Raw genomic sequence first — 14,128 nt, 5'->3', positions numbered from 1 at the left:
TTTCCTTATCTGTAAAAATAGAACCTACCACAGAACTGTCATAAAGTTTACAAAAATGCTTAGATTGGTGCCGTCACAAGACAAATGCTATTACCTTATTGAGTTAATAATATTAATTATTAGTATTTAATCCAGCATTTCCCAAAATGTGTTCAGAATGAGGTAGCAGGTAAATGGACCCATGGGCTGCAAATAGCTGGGACTTGTCAGGCTGAGTAAATTGGGCCTTGCTTCTCTTTGACACCTCAAAGAAAAAGTTAATTGCAAGAGCTGAGCTCTGATGACATAGAAAGATAAGATGACCACTTCAGTCACTCCTGGGGTCAAGGAAATCTCCCCAATAACACATGCACAGTAAGACTCCTAGGGGTCCAAAAGGGAGGAGGTGTCAAGCCATAATAAGTCTCGATACTGTCCCAGAACCCCTTGCTCTGGAATCCGCCTTTGCCAAAAGATGTGCACGTATATTGGGGAGGGTCCTGTGTCCAGTCAGGTGTGAGAAATAAAATATTTGGCCAAAGGAAAACAAAGACCTGGAAGAACTGTCCTATATAAGTGATGTAAATTACCTCTCTTGTGTGCTCTTCAATCAAGGGGATCCCCACACCTGCACACCTGCAGGGTGTGTAATACTGCTTTGCTTCTGACTTAAGCTACTTCTCTGTGTGCTCTCCCACATGTTGTGCTGTGACTGTAACAATAAACTTTGTACCTGTTTTTACATTCTTTGCTTCCTTGAAACACTCTTGCTTTCAACAGGGGACAAGAATCAGGGCAACTCTGCTTCTAGCCTTTAGTTTGTCTAGTGGCTAGGATTCCTGGTTTTCACTCGGGCTGCCCAGGTTCAATTCCTGAACAGAGACTTAAGATCACACTTCAAGTCATCACTCACTGCTGTCTCTTCAAGAATACTAGGGCTATTGGAGATCCTGCTGTGGCAGTGGTAACAAACTGTAGTACCCATGAGGATGAGGGTTTGATCCCTGGCCCTACTCAGTGGATTAAAGATCTGGTGTCACTGTGAGCTGTGGTGTAGGTCATGGACCTGGCTCGGATCTGGCAATGCTGTGGCTGTAGTGTAGGCTGGCAGCTGCAGCTCCGATTCAGCCCCTAGCCTGGGAACTTCCATATGCTATGGGTGCAGCACAGAAAAGACAAAACCAAACCAAACCAAACCAAACAAAAGAATACTAGTACTGTGAACCATCCCCCGCTGCTCTCCCTTCCCCTGCAATAGGATCCCTGGAAATTCAAATAGGTAACATGTCATTTTTTTTTTTGGACAAAATCCTAAATATATATTCACATTAAGTGTTTGGAGAAGACTGGCTATACCCATTGCTTGAACTTTATTAAGTATACTTTGTTGTAGTATACTGTATTTTGAGTTTTGTCAGCTTTTCTAAATGTCAAAAGATCTTCTTTGTTTCTTTTATAAAAATAAATAATGAATGAAGGGATCATTGCCCTAGAGGAGGGGGTCCCAAGTGGACAAGGAAACTGGCTATAAGCTTGGAGATATTGAGATCACTGGGCTTTTTGTTTGGTTGGTTTTGGTTTTTGGTTTTTTGGGGGTTTTGTTGTTGTATCCATCTTTTTAGGGCCACACTCAATGGCATATGGAAGTTCCTGGGTTAGGGGTCCAGTTGGAGCTGCAGCTGCTGGCCACAGTGTTGCTGAAATTCAGCCTCTGTCTGCCAGTGCCAAACTGAAATGCGGAGACAGAGTTTTAGGTAGATAAAAAGATAGCTTGTTTGGCCACACAAAGGGGATTACAGCAGCTAATGCCTTCAAGACTGTGTACCCCTTGGAAGGGGTTAGGAGGTGGTTTTATAGTTTGGGGAGTGGAATAAAGATCAGGGCTGTAGATAAGGATCAGGGTAGAGGCATGCTTGTATTGTCTTTCAGGGATGGTGTTTAGTGGCCCCAGGACTGATTTTGGAGGTCTTCCTTACAAGAATGAAAAATGCTTCATCAAGTAGATCTTCCATTTGTTGGGGGTTTTAGTTCTACAGAAAGGCTCAAAGATGTTGTTGTGTATATTTCTTTTTTTTTTTTTGTCTTTGTTGTTGTTGTTGTTGTTACTGTTGTTGTTGTTGTTGCTATTTCTTGGGCCGCTCCCGCGGCATATGGAGGTTCCCAGGCTAGGGGTCGAATGGGAGCTGTAGCCACCGGCCTACGCCAGAGCCACAGCAACGCAGGATCCGAGCCGTGTCTGCAACCTACACCACAGCTCATGGCAATGCCGGATCGTTAACCCACTGAGCAAGGGCAGGGACTGAACCCACAACCTCATGGTTCCCAGTCGGATTCGTTAACCACTGCGCCACGACGGGAACTCCTGTGTATATTTCTTGAGCAGGAACCAGGACCCTGCCCCAAGGCTGTCCTGCTCCTCCCGGGTCTCTGATTCCCCTCCCTTTCCCTTCCCTCATTAGAAACTGCCCTTTGGAACTCAGGCGATGTCATGCAGGCTGAGGCTTATTCCCTAAAAACTAAGCCATGGAGGACATGGAAAGTCTTCTGTGCCTAGGAACCCCACAGGGCATTAGCTCAGGTACAGTAGCCACAGCAATGCAGATTTGAGCTGTGTCTGTGACCTATACCACAGCTCACGGCAATGCTGGATCCTTAACCCACTGAGAGAAGCCAGAGATCAAACCCCCGTCCACATGGATATCAGTCAGATTCTTAACCCACTGAGCCACAAGGGGAACTCCAAGATCACTAAAAACAGTTCTGGGTATTCCTGCTGTGGCTCAGTGGTAACGAATCTGACTAGTATCCATGACTACTCAGGCTCGTTTGCTGGACTTGCTCTGGTTAAGGATCTGGAGTTGCCTGTGAGCTTCAGTGTATGTCAAAGACATGGCTAGGATACAACGTTGCTGTGGCTGTGGTGTAGGCTGGCATCTACAGCTCAATTCTGCCTCTAGCCTGGGAACTTCCCCATGCTGGGGGTGCAGCCTTAAAAAAAAAAAAATTTAGATCTGGATTATGACAGTGGAAACATTTTCAATGTAACAGGCAAAAAAATGCTTATTTGGTGTCATTTTTAAAAATTCCAAATGTGGCTGAACATTTCCCCATGTTTATTGACCGTTTATGTTTTTCTTTCATACATTGTCTATATTGTCTATGTTCTTTGTTCATTTTTCTTTCAGCTTATTGAAGGCTCAGGATGAGGTCACCAAGAAAATAACACACATGAGGAATTTCCTTGTGGCACAGTGGACTAAGGATCCAGCATTGTCACTGCAGTGGTTCAGGTCCCTGATGTGGTGTAGGTTCTATCTCTGGCCCGGGAATGTCTACATGCTGCAGGTGTGGGGAAAAAAAAAAAAGAAAGAAAGAAAGAAAAAAGAATGAAAATGAAAGAAAGTGTATTACTGATTCAGAGCTCAAGGAGGGAAAGGATCAAGTAGAGGCAAAAAGGGTAGTATTCAGAATAATCTGGAAAAAAATATCCTCACATGATTCTTACCAGTCATACTTCTTTTATTTTTTTTTATGGCCCCACACAAGGTATATGGAAGTTCCTGGGCCAGGGACTGAATGTGACCTACAGCTGTCTCCTACACTGCAGCTACAGTAATGTCGAATCCTTTAACCTACTGTGTGGGGCCAGGGATCAAACCCATACCTCCAAAGCAACCCAAGCTGTTTCAGTTGGATTCTTAATGAATTGAGCCATGGTGGGAAGTCCCACACCACTTTTTATTGTACAGTTTAGTGCAACATTCATGACTGCAGGTAGTCCAGTCATTTTTGAGTTTTCTTTCCCAAGAAGCTCCAGGGGTGCTGATTCATATCCAAATGTTTATCCATGTATTATTTTTTCTTTGCAAACCCAAAACTCAGAGTGCCCCCTTAAGGCCAGAAGATTCCACAGAGCAGCCCTGATGCTGTAAACTCCAGAATGTGCTGCCTAGGCAGTGCTGACTAGATGCCTGTTAGGCTGCCACTGCCTTCTGAAACATGAGCCGTCTGAAGACATACCCTGATCAGGCCATGCTCCTGCTGCTCAGTCCCTTACCCCTTGCTGACCCTGAACCTCAGGATCACTGTCTGCTGACCCAGGCCAGCCCAAACAACTGCAGCTCAAGCTGTGGCTCTGATTATGCCACCAGGGATATTGCAGGTCCTAGCCCACATAATCTATGGGTGTTCCTTACTGTACGAAGGAGAAATGCACAATTTGTTAGCACATGAGATTGAAACTGTACCCTGTAGGGTTAACAGAAGCTGGCTGTTTTTTGTTTGTTTGTTTGTTTCTGTTTGTTTGTTTTTGTCTTTTTACCATTTCCTGGGCTGCTCCCACGGCAAATGGAGGTTCCAAGGCTAGGGGTTGAATCAGAGCTGTAGCCACTGGCCTACGCCAGAGCCACAGCAACGCGGACATCTGAGCCGTGCCTGCAACCTACACCACAGCTCACCGCAATGCCAGATCCTTAACCCACTGAGTAAGGCCAGGGATCAAACCCGCAACCTCATGGTTCCTAGTCGGATTCATTAACCACTGAGCCATGACAGGAACTCCCAGAAGCTGGCTTTTGAAATTTATTTTTATTTTATTTTTTTATCTTTTTCAGGCTGCACCCATGGCGTACGGAGGTTCCCAGGAAGCTGAAGCCTCTGGCCTACAGCACAGCCACAGCAACGTGGGATCTGTGGAAAGTAACGTAATGTCTTTTCTATCAAAGGAAATCTTGGTTACTCCATTTTGCTCCAGTTTTGCCTTCCTGTGACCCACCCCCTTCCCTCTTCTCCCATTAACAAGGTGTTTCAAATTAGCCAACGGGGAAGAGTGTGCGCCCTGACCTGGCCAATGGGAAGGGGACAGATAAATCACCTGCATTAGGGACAAATAGGGGAGGGTCCTTTGTTCAGTGCACAGTTTTTGGAGTGTCCCCGCCCATCTGCAGAAGTAAAGAGCCTTGTCAAGATTTCTCCTTGTCCATGTGTCTCAATTTCTGACACTGACGACCCGAGCCAGAGTTACTGTAATTTCCAGTAGATCCAAGACAAGTCTGTGACCTACACCACAGCTCATGGCAATGCCAGAGCCTTAGCACACTGAGCAAGGCCAGGGATCGAACCTGCATCTTCATGGATGCTAGTCAGGGTCGTTAACCGCTGAGCCACAACGAGAACTCCTTAACAGAAATTTTTAAGTAAGTCTTAACAGAACAGCACATAAAGGAATAGCCTGTTAAAACCTCCTCTGCTTGTGACCTCCCTTTACTAATTCACATGCTTTAGTTATTTTCCTTCAGTTGCCTACCATCCACGATTCAAGTAGCGTAGGTAATATCTTACAAACTCCTTAACTACCCCTATAGGTAGTGCCTCTGACGTATGGGTCACTATAGTAACAGAGGGGCTTAAGTTGTTTTCTAGTTATGTGGGGTTGGCTCCTGCCCAGTTCAAACTAGCCAAGACTGGTTGGGACCACTGACCCCAAAACTGGGCCCACCCAGGAGTCCAGTGAATGGCTTTTTGGCATCGGAAGTAAAAACTCCACTGTTTTTGAACATGTATCTCAAGAAGAAAACTGTAACCTGGATATGCCTCTGCAAAGTACCAATTACCTCAGCTTTTCCCTGTCTCCAATCATATTTCCCCACACCTGAGACCATCCTTTGGAAATTGCATACACAGATTGGGACCCAGATACAGTCACACCTCAGATGGGACTCAAACCCACAATCTCTGGCTTAGGAGGGGACTCAAGCTCACAATCTCCCAGCTGAAACCAGGCACCTGGTCCTGGTCCCAGGACTTAATGAAGCACACGTTCCTTTTTTCTTCCTTCCTTCCTTCCTTCCTTCCACACTTCCTCCCTCCCTCCCTCCCTCCCTTCCTTCCTTCCTTCCTTCCTTCCTTCCTTCCTTCCTTCCTTCCTTCCATCCTTCCTCCCTTCCTCCCTTCCTTCCTTTCCACACTCGCAGCATATGGATTTTCCCAATTTGCCAGGCCAGGGATTGAATCTAAGGCGAAGATGCAACTTATGCCACCTTGGCAGCAGCAATGCCAGATCCTTAACCACTGTGCTGCAGTAGGAACTCTGAAGTTCAGGTTCAGGTTCTTTACGTTTCAGCACATAAAGAATGCAGTGAGAGGGAGTTCCCGTGGTGGTGCAGCGGAAATGAATCTGACTAGGAACTGCGAGGTTGTAGGTTCGATCCCTGGCCTCGCTCAGTGGGTTAAGGATCCAGCGTTGCCGTGAGCTCTGGTGTAGGTTGCAGACATAGCTCAGATCCTGCATTGCTGTGTCTGTGGTGTAGGCTGGCAGCTATAGCTCCGATTAGACCACTAGCCTGGGAACCTCCATATACTAAGAGTACAGCACTAAAAAGGAAGAAGAAGAAGGAAAAAAAGAATTCAGTGAAGGACAAAGTGATAGGTAAGAAGTTGATTTATTGAGAGAGATACAGACTCCAAAGACAGAGTGTGGGCCATCTCAGAAATCGAGACCTGGGCATGATGGTTAGTGTTTATTTGTTGGGTAATTTCATTGGCTAAGAAGTGGGAGGATTATACCAACTATTTGGATAAAGGGACAGGGATTTCCAGGAATTGGGCCACTGCTCAATTTTGACCTTTTACAGTTGCCTGGGAACTGTCATGGCACCTGTGGACGTGTCATTTAGGTAATGTATTTCAGTGAGCTCACTGTCCAGTGGAAGTCAACTCTTCCGCCAGCATGGGCCTTGTAGATTCTAACCAGTTTTTGTCAAATCCTCAATAGCTATGTCATTCTACTCTCTCTCTCTTTGTCTTTTTTGTTTTTTTGTCTTTTTAGGGCCACACCCTCGGCTTATGGAGGTTCCCAGGCTAGGGGTCAAATTGGAGCTGTAGCCACTGGCCTACACCAGAGCCACAGCAACTGGGGATCCGAGCCACATCTGCGACCTAGGCTGCAGCTCACTGCAATGCTGGATCCTCAACCCACTGAGCAAGGCCAGTTATTGTACGTGCAACCTCATGGTTCCTAGTCGGATTCGTTATCCACTGAACCACAATGGGAATGCCAACAAGTTCTTTTGTATCATTTTTTATTGTATTTGACATGTAAGTGATACCATGTGATATTCGTCTTTGCTTACTTGACTTAGTATAATAATCTCAAGTTCCATCCATGTTGCTTCAAATGGCATTATTTTGTTCTTTCTTATGTTTGAATAGCATGCCATTGTACATTCCATTGATATGTACCATATCTTCTTTTGATAGACATTTAAGTTGTTTTCATGTCTTAGATCTGGAAAATTGTGTTGCAATGAACATTGGAGTGCATGCATTTCTCAAACTGTTGTTTTCTCCAACAACTATTTTATTCTTTTAAAAGTTGTGCCCTGGAGTTCCCGTCATGGTGCAGTGGTTAATGAATCCGACTAGGAACCATGAGGTTGCGGGTTCAATCCATGGCCTTGCTCAGTGGGTTGGGGATCTGGTGTTGCGGTAAGCTGTGGTGTAGGTTGCAGATGCGGCTTGGATCCTGAGTTCCTGTGTCTCTGGCGTAGGTCAGCAGCTATGGCTCCAATTCCACCCCTAGCCTGGGAACCTCCATATGCCTCAGGAGCAGCCCAAGAAATGGCAAAAAGACAAAAATAAATAAATAAATAAAAGCTGTGCCCTGCCCTGATTCCATCTTATCTCACTTTTTCTTTCTTTCTTTTTATAGGGCTGCAGGGGTGGCACATGGAAATTCTCAGGCTAGGGGTTTAGGTGCAGCTCCACCTGCCAGCCTATAGCACAGTCACAATAACAGATCTGATCCACATCTAAGACCTATACCACAGCTCACAGCAATGCTGGATCCCTAACCCACTGAGCGAGGCCAGGGATTGAACCTGCATCCTCATGTATGCTAGTCAGATTCGTTTCTGCTGAGCCATGACTGGAAGTACTAGATTCTAATAACTTTAAAATCACACTGCAAAACAAGGTAACAAATTTTAAAAGACTAATGGAAACAAAAAAAGGACTACCTACATAGACAGAGTAAATTGATGAATATGGTTATAATATTTATGGTTGCTGTATAAAATTGTGTTTTCCTGTCTTTGGGTGAAGATCAGATGTCCCTTACCTGCAACATGGAGATTAACACCAGGCTACGGTCATTAGTTATTTTATATATTAAATTTTGTTAATGTATATATTTTTATATTTATAAGGTATACTGGCATCATACGGATGTTCCCAGAGTACAGTAAGAGCTATGCCTGCCAGCATACAACACAGCCATAGCAATGTCGATACCAGTCATATCTGAAAGCTACACCAAAGCTCTGGGCTAAGCAGACACTTGAACTAGAGAGCGAGGCTAGGGGAAGAAACGGCATCCTCATAGGTGCTAGACGGGTACATTAAGAGAGGAGCCAACAGGGTATTAAAGGCATTTGTAGTTAACCGTGATATGCTCAGCAACTGCAACATTCAACTAAAGTCAGATATGATGGTATTTAAAAATCACAGCGAATCATTGGACAAAAGAATAAAAAAACAAAAAATTTATGCGAGGAAACAAAAAACCAGCAATGAAACATTCAAAAAAAATTTAAAAACACTGAGTAAATACGTGAACACAAATCGAGCTATCAACTTCAGGGACGCCTGAGACCTCTGCCTGGCAGGGGGCCTCTGGGAGCAGAGAGGCCCAGGTGCCCGGAAAACGGCCCCAACCCTCTGGGTGCTGCCGGTGGGTTCCGCCCAACAGCCCCTCAAGGCCAACGCTGAGCCTGGCCTTGCAGCCTTGCAGCCTTGCAGCCGCCCCTGGGTCCAGAAGGTACACTGGCGCCGTCTTGTGGACACCTGCTCGAACAGCACCTCTCAGGCTCTCCTCCTCTCTCTGGCTCAGCAGCCCCCGGGGCTTCATTGGCCTTGGGCGATATGCTGGTGGGGTTTCCTGTCCCCTCGGGCTTCATTGGCCTTGGGCGATATGCTGGTGGGATTTCCTGCCTCCCCGTGCTTGAAGCACCAAGAAGGGCCCTACAAGCTGGGCCGTTCCTCTCCCCAAGCCTTTCAGAGCCCTGAGGCCAACCTGCCCCAGGCCCCTCCGGTCAGACCCTCAGCTCCCGACCCATCCTGTCAGGACAGCCTTCCGCCCCTGCTCAGACAGGCAGGCACCGAAGCGTGGAGGAAGAGAGGTGGGTGTCCGGGAAACTGCTGGCTTCGATTCTGGACGTCCCAACTGGGAATCCTTCCTTCCTATGGGTGTTGCTGCTTTTATGTCTGTCATCCTTCTTTCTCTCTTTCTGTCTCTCTTCTCTGTGTGCCTGCCTGCCTGCCTGCCTGCCTGCCTGCCTGTCTTTTGTCTTCCCTTCGTTCCTTCGTTCTGTCCTTCTGCCTTTCGTTCGTCCTGAATCCACCCCAGCTGACGGGTGTGTGTGCTGTGCCCGGCCCACGCCGCCACCCCAAAAGGGGCCGACGGTGTTCAAGGCCACAGGGGTTCCCGAAGCCACCGCAGGGACAGAGACACATCCTTGAGCCAGGGCGCCGGGAGGGATCTCCGCCAGAGCTTTCTTCGGATCCATCTACCGGCCCGCATTCCCCAGACCTGGCTTTGGATCAGGTCCTCAGGCCACGTGTATGGGCAGACACAAAGAGGCTCCCATGGGAAGAGAAGAACGGAGCTGCGGGAGGCCTCTTGAGAGAAAAAGCACAGGGAAGAGCGCAGCTGCTCCCCAAACGATCGCCGTGTGTGCACCTTCCACTGGCCCCCCCGCAGGCACGTGATCCGGATCCCAACCCCCGGGCCTGGCTGGGCTTTCCAAATGGCCAGCTCAAGCCCTGACGCCACGCAAGGGCCAACGAAAGCCACGGCCCACTCGACAAACGGGCCAAAGACCCGAAAAGACCTTTCTCCCCACAAGATGTGCAGATGGCCAAGGAGCACGTGACCCAAGCCATGCTCCCCACCCCGCGTGTGTCGAGAAGCGCACGGCCAAACTGCTGCCGAGGGACCACCTCACACCTGGGCGAATGGCCACCCGTCGCCAGACGACCAAGGACCGATGCGGCAGTCGGGGTGGGGCAAAGAGCACCTTCCTCCAGGGCGGGTGGGCGTGTACGTTGGTGCAACCACTCCGGACAACAGTGCGGAGGGCGCTCCGAGACCTCCGTAGAGAACCACGACCCTGCGACACGGCCATCCCGTCCCGGGGCGTATGTCCGGACACACGTTCTTTGAAGAAGACCCATACCCTCCCCTGTGCCTTGCAGCACTCGTGACAACCGCCAAGACATGCAAACCAACCACCAAGATATGCAAACCAACCACATGCCCGTCGGCGGGTGAATGCGTGGGGGCGATGTGGGACGGACACACAAGGACCACCTCCCGGGCCGTTCCAGAGCCAAAGGACGAAGCAAGGCCCTGCCTGGCCACCTAGAGGGAACAAGGAACACTCCCCCTGAGGGAACTAAGAACGCCCGACACAGACACCTGCCGTCGGCGATCGCTTCTGCCTGGCATCGAAGCTAGGGCACAAACGCACCGACCTTTCCACAGACAAGAGACGCATGGTCTGGAGAAGCGATTGCTGGGGGCCAAAGGGGTTGGGGAGGGTGCGGGAAGGACGGGGAGTTGGGGGATAACGGAGGCACACTCTGGCACTTGCAGCGGGGGAGCAATCAGATCCTGCTCTAGAGCACAGGGAGCTCTGTATCTAGCCATGTGGCACGGCACACGAGGGAGGCGAATGGGGGCAAAGGGCTAGGGACACGCCTGGGAGGCTGGATCTCTTGGCTGGAACAGAGACAAGGACAGGGCCGCTACACATCAGGTCTGGTGGGGACCAAGGCATCCAACCCCAGCAGAAAGAGCAGCCCCGATTCCTCCAGAGAAGATCTCTGGGTGCGGAGTCCTGCCGCTCATGAGAGTCCAACCGGCCATCGGACCGCGTGGGAACCGGCCAAGGGTGGCATGGCAGCGTGACGCCCGGCCAGGCGTCCGTATCTCCGGGGTGTGCGTCTGTTGCCTTCTTTCCTCACTGAGTAGTCTGGACCCACGTGTGGCAGGCAGATACGGTCTGGCCAGGAGGCCAAGCCACGCTCCCGCCGTTCCGAGCCCAGGCTCGTACAGGAGACCCTCTGCCAGCACGTGTGTATGAGGCCAGGAGTTCCCTGCCGGCGGCTTGGGCTCTCGATTCCCTCAGGGACCGTGGAGCAATGCAGGTATGTCTCGAGGGACTTCTTGCTCCATCGAGCTCGACCTCTTCAGTGTGCATTTGTATGCGTTCATGTGCGACGGTGGGCAGGGGTCCGGCCAGGCTTGGAGCGCCCAACGCAGCCCTTCCCACAGCCAGCCACGGCAGGGACAGAGACAGGCCCTTAAGGGAGGCAGCCACGCGGAACTCCCCGAGCGCGTGCGTGGTACCGATCGGCCCTGCTCCATGGTGGGTCGGACCTGCTTTCGGTCAGGCCCCCATCCCCTGGCGCGGGAACGGGAAAGAGAGGCTCATGTGGAAAGGCAAGCAGGACGTTTCCCTAGGGCTCTGGAGCGACGAAAGCACAGGGATGAGCACGGCCGCCCACCCAAAGGCCCCCGAAGTCCCCCAGCCCTCCACAGCACCAGCCTCTACCCGGGCAGCCAAACCTCGACGGTCAGGGGCTGGAAAATGGCCAGCTCCCAGAGCCAAGCCGCCGCCGCGTGGGTCCAGCTCTTGCCTCGGCAGGAACACAAGGCCCTCCCACAGCCAGTCGGACCCTCGAAGCCTTGGAAACCTCTGCCCCCCAGCCCCCGACCCCGCCCCGACCAGGGCGTCCTCTGCCTGGCAGGGGGCCTCTGGGGGCAGAGCCAGGGGCCCAGGATGCACGGCGGAAAACAGCCCCAACCCTAGGGAGTGCTGCCGGTGGGTTCCGCCCAACAGCCCCTCAAGGCCAACGCTGAGCCTGGCCTTGCAGCCTTGCAGCCTTGCAGCCGCCCCTGGGTCCAGAAGGTACACTGGCGCCGTCTTGTGGACACCTGCTCGAACAGCACCTCTCAGGCTCTCCTCCTCTCTCTGGCTCAGCAGCCCCCGGGGCTTCATTGGCCTTGGGCGATATGCTGGTGGGGTTTCCTGCCTCCCCGTGCTTGAAGCACCAAGAAGGGCCCTACAAGCTGGGCCGTTCCTCTCCCCAAGCCTTTCAGAGCCCTGAGGCCAACCTGCCCACAGGCCCCCTCCGGTCAGACCCTCAGCTCCCGACCCATCCTGTCAGGACAGCCTTCCGCCCCTGCTCAGACAGGCAGGCACCGAAGCGTGGAGGAAGAGAGGTGGGTGTCCGGGAAACTGCTGGCTTCGATTCTGGACGTCCCAACTGGGAATCCTTCCTTCCTATGGGTGTTGCTGCTTTTATGTCTGTCATCCTTCTTTCTCTCTTTCTGTCTCTCTTCTCTGCCTGCCTGCCTGCCTGCCTGTCTGCCTGTCTTTTGTCTTCCCTTCGTTCCTTCGTTCTGTCCTTCTGCCTTTCGTTCGTCCTGAATCCACCCCAGCTGACGGGTGTGTGTGCTGTGCCCGGCCCACGCCGCCACCCCAAAAGGGGCCGACGGTGTTCAAGGCCACAGGGGTTCCCGAAGCCACCGCAGGGACAGAGACACATCCTTGAGCCAGGGCGCCGGGAGGGATCTCCGCCAGAGCTTTCTTCGGATCCATCTACCGGCCCGCATTCCCCAGACCTGGCTTTGGATCAGGTCCTCAGGCCACGTGTATGGGCAGACACAAAGAGGCTCCCATGGGAAGAGAAGAACGGAGCTGCGGGAGGCCTCTTGAGAGAAAAAGCACAGGGAAGAGCGCAGCTGCTCCCCAAACGATCGCCGTGTGTGCACCTTCCACTGGCCCCCCCGCAGGCACGTGATCCGGATCCCAACCCCCGGGCCTGGCTGGGCTTTCCAAATGGCCAGCTCAAGCCCTGACGCCACGCAAGGGCCAACGAAAGCCACGGCCCACTCGACAAACGGGCCAAAGACCCGAAAAGACCTTTCTCCCCACAAGATGTGCAGATGGCCAAGGAGCACGTGACCCAAGCCATGCTCCCCACCCCGCGTGTGTCGAGAAGCGCAAGGCCAAACTGCTGCCGAGGGACCACCTCACACCTGGGCGAATGGCCACCCGTCGCCAGACGACCAAGGACCGATGCGGCAGTCGGGGTGGGGCAAAGAGCACCTTCCTCCAGGGCGGGTGGGCGTGTACGTTGGTGCAACCACTCCGGACAACAGTGCGGAGGGCGCTCCGAGACCTCCGTAGAGAACCACGACCCTGCGACACGGCCATCCCGTCCCGGGGCGTATGTCCGGACACACGTTCTTTGAAGAAGACCCATACCCTCCCCTGTGCCTTGCAGCACTCGTGACAACCGCCAAGACATGCAAACCAACCACCAAGATATGCAAACCAACCACATGCCCGTCGGCGGGTGAATGCGTGGGGCGATGTGGGACGGACACAAGGACCACCTCCCGGGCCGTTCCAGAGCCAAAGGACGAAGCAAGGCCCTGCCTGGCCACCTAGAGGGAACAAGGAACACTCCACTCCCCCTGAGGGAACTAAGAACGCCCGACACAGACACCTGCCGTCGGCGATCGCTTCTGGCTGGCATCGAAGCTAGGGCACAAACGCACCGACCTTTCCACAGACAAGAGACGCATGGTCTGGAGAAGCGATTGCTGGGGGCCAAAGGGGTTGGGGAGGGTGCGGGAAGGACGGGGAGTTGGGGGATAACGGAGGCACACTCTGGCACTTGCAGCGGGGGAGCAATCAGATCCTGCTCTAGAGCACAGGGAGCTCTGTATCTAGCCATGTGGCACGGCACACGAGGGAGGCGAACGGGAGCAAAGGGCTAGGGACACGCCTGGGAGGCTGGATCTCTTGGCTGGAACAGAGACAAGGACAGGGCCGCCTACACATCAGGTCTGGGGGACCAAGGCATCCAACCCAGCAGAAAGAGCAGCAGCCGGGCCGCCCGGCGATTCCTGGGCGGAGGAGGAGAAGATCTCAGGGTAGAGAGTGACGGAAAAAAGTCCCTTCCGAACGAATCAGTTAAATTCAAGGGGGGGACCCGTCCAGGGGGGGTCGGAAAGTCGGTAAAGGAACCAGCAAGTTGAACACCGTCCAAGGGTGTGCATTGGGGGTGGCAGTCGTGC

The sequence above is a fragment of the Phacochoerus africanus genome, chromosome 11 (genome assembly GCF_016906955.1).
Source record: "Phacochoerus africanus isolate WHEZ1 chromosome 11, ROS_Pafr_v1, whole genome shotgun sequence".
Taxonomy (NCBI): domain Eukaryota; kingdom Metazoa; phylum Chordata; class Mammalia; order Artiodactyla; family Suidae; genus Phacochoerus; species Phacochoerus africanus.
The sequence above is the reverse complement of the archived record's forward strand: the minus strand, read 5'-3'. Positions refer to the sequence as shown.